Below are 5,468 nucleotides of genomic sequence, written 5' to 3' on the forward strand. Positions count from 1 at the left end.
ATGTGATTATCAGAGATACTTCCTGTAGATGTGATTATCAGAGACACTTCCTGTCGATGTAATTATCAAAGGTACTTCCTGTAGATGTGATTATCCGAGATACTTCCTGTAGATGTGATTATCAGAGATACTTCCTGTAGATGTGATTATCCGAGATACTTCCTGTAGATGTGATTATCAGAGATACTTCCTGTAGATGTGAGTATCAAAGATACTTCCTGGAGATGTGATTATCAGAGATACTTCCTGTAGATGTGATTCTCAGAGATACTTCCTGGACATGTGATTATCAGAGATACTTCCTGTAGATGTGATTATCCGAGATACTTCCTTTAGATGTGATTATCAGAGATACTTCCTGTAGATGTGATTATCCGAGATACTTCCTGTAGATGTGATTATCAGAGATACCTCCTGCAGATGTGATTATTCGAGATACTTCCTGTAGATGTGAGTATCAAAGATACTTCCTGGAGATGTGATTATCAGAGATACTTCCTGTAGTTGTGATTCTCAGAGATACTTCCTGGACATGTGTTTATCAGAGACACTTCCTGTCGATGTGATTATCAGAGACACTTCCTGTAGATGTGATTATCAGAGATACTTCCTGTAGATGCGATTATCAGAGACACTTCCTGTAGATGTGATTATCAGAGATACTTCCTGTCGATGTGATTAGCAGAGACACTTCCTGTAGATGTAATTATCAGAGATACCTCCTGTCGATGTGATTATCAGAGACACTTCCTGTAGATATGATTATCACAGATACTTCCTGTAGATGTGATTATCAGAGACACTACCTGTAGATGTAATTATCAGAGATACTTCCTGTCGATGTGATTATCAGAGACACTTCCTGTAGATGTGATTATCAGACATACTTCCTGTAGATGTGATTATCCGAGATACTTCCTGTAGATGTGATAATCAGAGACACTTCCTGTAGATGTGATTATCTGAGATACTTCCTGTAGATGTGATTATCAGCGATACTTCCTGTAGATGCGATTATCAGAGACACTCCCTGTAGATGTGATTATCAGAGATACTTCCTGTAGATGTGATTATCAGAGATACTTCCTGTAGATGTGATTATCAGAGATATTTCCTGTAGATGCGATTATCAGAAACACTTACTGCAGATGTGATTATCAGAGATACTTCCTGTAGATATGATTATCAGAGACACTACCTGTAGACGTGATTATCAGAGATACCTCCTGTAGATCTGATGATCAGAGATACTTCCTGTAGATGTGATTATCCGAGATACTTCCTGTAGATGTGATTATCAGAGATACTTCCTGTAGATGTGATTATCCGAGATACTTCCTGTAGATGTGATTATCAGAGATACCTCCTGTAGATGTGATTATCCGGAATACCTCCTGTAGATGTGATTATCCGGGATGCCTCCTCTAGATGCGATTATCCGAGATACTTCCTGTTGATGTGATTATCCGAGATACTTCCTGTAGATGTGATTATCAGAGATACCTCCTGTCGATGTGATTATCCGAGATACTTCCTGTAGATGTGATTATCAGAGATACCTCCTGTAGATGTGATTATCCGAGATACCTCCTGTTGATGTGATTATCCGAGATACCTCCTGTAGATGTGATTATCCGGGATGCCTCCTCTAGATGCGATTATCCGAGATACTTCCTGTTGATGTGATTATCCGAGATACTTCCTGTAGATGTGATTATCAGAGATACCTCCTGTCGATGTGATTCTCAGAGATACTTCCTTTGGATGTGATTATCCGAGATACTTCCTGTAGATGTGATTATCCGAGATACTTCCTGTAGATGTGATTATCAGAGATACTTCGTGTTCTTTTAATTTCCGAGATACCTCCTGTAGATGTGATTATCCGAGATACGTCCTGTCGATGTGACTATCCGAGATATTTCCTGTCGATGTGATTATCAGAGATACTTCCTGGAGATGTGATTATCAGAGATACTTCCTGGAGATGTGATTATCAGTGATAGTTCCTGGAGATGTGATTATCCGAGATACCTAAGGTAGATGTGATTATCAGAGATACTTACTGTCGATGTGATTATCAGAGATACTTCCTGTAGATGTGATTATCAGAGATACTTCCTGTGGATGTGATTATCTGAGATATTTCCTGTCGATGTGATTATCAGAGATACCTCCTGTTGATGTGATTATCAGAGATACTTCCTGGAGATGTGATTATCAGAGACATTTCCTGTAGATGTGCTTATCCGAGATACTTCCTGTAGATGTGATTCTCAGATATACTTCCTGGAGATGTGATTATCAGAGACAATTCCTGTCGATGTGATTATCAGAGACACTTGCTCTAGATGTGATTATCAGAGACACTTCCTGTAGATGTGATTATCAGAGATACTTCCTGTAGATGTAATTATCCGAGATACCTCCTGTAGATGTGATCATCAGAGATACTTCCTGTAGATATGATTATCAGAGATACTTCCTGTAGATGTGATTATCAGAGATACTTCCTGTAGATGTAATTATCCGAGATACCTCCTGTAGATGTGATTATCAGAGACACTTCCTGTCGATGTAATTATCAAAGGTACTTCCTGTAGATGTGATTATCCGAGATACTTCCTGTAGATGTGATTATCAGAGATACTTCCTGTAGATGTGATTATCCGAGATACTTCCTGTAGATGTGATTATCAGAGGTACTTCCTGTAGATGTGAGTATCAAAGATACTTCCTGGAGATGTGATTATCAGAGATACTTCCTGTAGATGTGATTCTCAGAGATACTTCCTGGACATGTGATTATCAGAGACACTTCCTGTCGATGTGATTATCAGAGATACTTCCTGTAGATGTGATTATCAGAGACACTTCCTGTAGATGTGATTATCAGAGATACTTCCTGTCAATGTGATTATTAGAGATACTTCCTGTTGATGTAATTATCAGAGATACTTCCTGTAGATGTGATTATCCGAGATACTTCCTGTAGATGTGATTATCAGAGATACTTCCTGTAGATGTAATTCTCATAGATACTTCCTGTAGATGTGATTATCCGAGATACCTCCTGCAGATGTGATTATTCGAGATACTTCCTGTAGATGTGATTATCCGAGATACTTCCTGTAGATGTGATTATCAGAGATACTTCCTGTATATGTGATTATCAGAGACACTTCCTGCAGATGTGATTATCAGAGATACTTCCTGTAGATGTGATTATCAGAGACACTTCCTGTAGATGTGATTATCAGAGATACTTCCTGTAGATGCGATTATCAGAGACACTTCCTGTAGATGTGATTATCAGAGATACTTCCTGTCGATGTGATTAGCAGAGACACTTCTTGTAGATGTAATTATCAGAGATACTTCCTGTCGATGTGATTATCAGTGACACTTCCTGTAGATATGATTATCACAGATACTTCCTGTAGATGTGATTATCAGAGACACTACCTGTAGATGTAATTATCAGAGATACTTCCTGTAGATGTAATTATCCGAGATACTTCTTGTAGATGTGATTATCCGAGATACTTCCTGTCGATGTAATTATCAGAGATACTTCCTGTAGATGTGATTATCCGAGATACCTCCTGTAGATGTGATTACCCGAGATACTTCCTGTAGATGTGATTATCAGAGATACTTCCTGTAGATGTCATTATCAGAGATACTTCCTGTAGATGTGATTATCCGAGATACCTCCTGTAGATGTGATTATCAGAGATACTTCCTGTAGATGTGATTATCCGAGATACTTCCTGTAGATGTGATTATCCGAGATGCCTCCTGTAGATGTGATTATCCGAGATTCCTCCTGTAGATGTGATTACCAGAGGTACTTCCTGTAGATGCGATTATCAGAGACACTTCCTGTAGATGTGATTATCAGAGATACTTCCTGTAGATGCGATTATCAGAGATAGTTCCTGTAGATGTGATTATCAGAGATACTTCCTGTGGATGTGATTATCCGAGATACTTCCTGTAGATGTGATTATCAGAGATACTTCCTGTAGATGTGTTTATCAGAGACACTTCCTGTAGATGTGATTATCAGAGATACTTCCTGTAGATATGATTATCAGAGACACTTCCTGTAGATGTGATTATCAGAGATACTTCCTGTAGATGTGATTATCAGAGATACTTCCTGTAGATGCGATTATCAAGACACTTCCTGTAGATGTGATTATCAGACATACTTCCTGCTGATGTGATTATCAGAGACACTTCCTGTAGATGTAATTATCAGAGATACTTCCTGTCGATGTGATTATCAGAGATACTTCCTGTCGATGTGATTATCAGAGATACCTCCTGTAGATGTGATTATCCGAGATACTTCCTGTAGATGTGACTATCAGAGATACTTCCTGTAGATGTGATTATCAGAGACACTTCCTGTAGATGTGATTATCAGAGATACCTCCTGTCGATGTGATTCTCAGAGATACTTCCTTTGGATGTGATTATCCGAGATACTTCCTGTAGATGTGATTATCCGAGATAATTCCTGTAGATGTGATTATCAGAGATACTTCCTGTTCTTTTAATTTCCGAGATACCTCCTGTAGATGTGATTATCCGAGATACGTCCTGTCGATGTGACTATCCGAGATATTTCCTGTCGATGTGATTATCAGAGATACTTCCTGGTGATGTGATTATCAGAGATACTTCCTGGAGATGTGATTATCAGTGATAGTTCCTGGAGATGTGATTATCCGAGATACCTAAGGTAGATGTGATTATCAGAGATACTTACTGTCGATGTGATTATCAGAGATACTTCCTGTAGATGTGATTATCAGAGATACTTCCTGTGGATGTGATTATCTGAGATATTTCCTGTCGATGTGATTATCAGAGATACCTCCTGTTGATGTGATTATCAGAGATAATTCCTGGAGATGTGATTATCAGAGACATTTCCTGTAGATGTGCTTAGCGGAAATACTTCCTGTAGATGTGATTCTCAGAGATACTTCCTGGAGATGTGATTATCAGAGACACTTCCTGTCGATGTGATTATCAGAGACACTTGCTCTAGATGTGATTATCAGAGACACTTCCTGTAGATGTGATTATCAGAGATACTTCCTGTAGATGTAATTATCCGAGATACCTCCTGTAGATGTGATCATCAGAGATACTTCCTGTAGATATGATTATCAGAGATACTTCCTGTAGATGTGATTATCAGAGATACTTCCTGTAGATGTGATTATCAGAGACACTTCCTGTCGATGTAATTATCAAAGGTACTTCCTGTAGATGTGATTATCCGAGATACTTCCTGTAGATGTGATTATCAGAGATACTTCCTGTAGATGTGATTATCCGAGATACTTCCTGTAGATGTGATTATCAGAGATACTTCCTGTAGATGTGAGTATCAAAGATACTTCCTGGAGATGTGATTATCAGAGATACTTCCTGTAGATGTGATTCTC

Source organism: Chiloscyllium punctatum, chromosome 18, assembly GCF_047496795.1.
Source record: "Chiloscyllium punctatum isolate Juve2018m chromosome 18, sChiPun1.3, whole genome shotgun sequence".
Classification (NCBI taxonomy): Eukaryota; Metazoa; Chordata; class Chondrichthyes; order Orectolobiformes; family Hemiscylliidae; genus Chiloscyllium; species Chiloscyllium punctatum.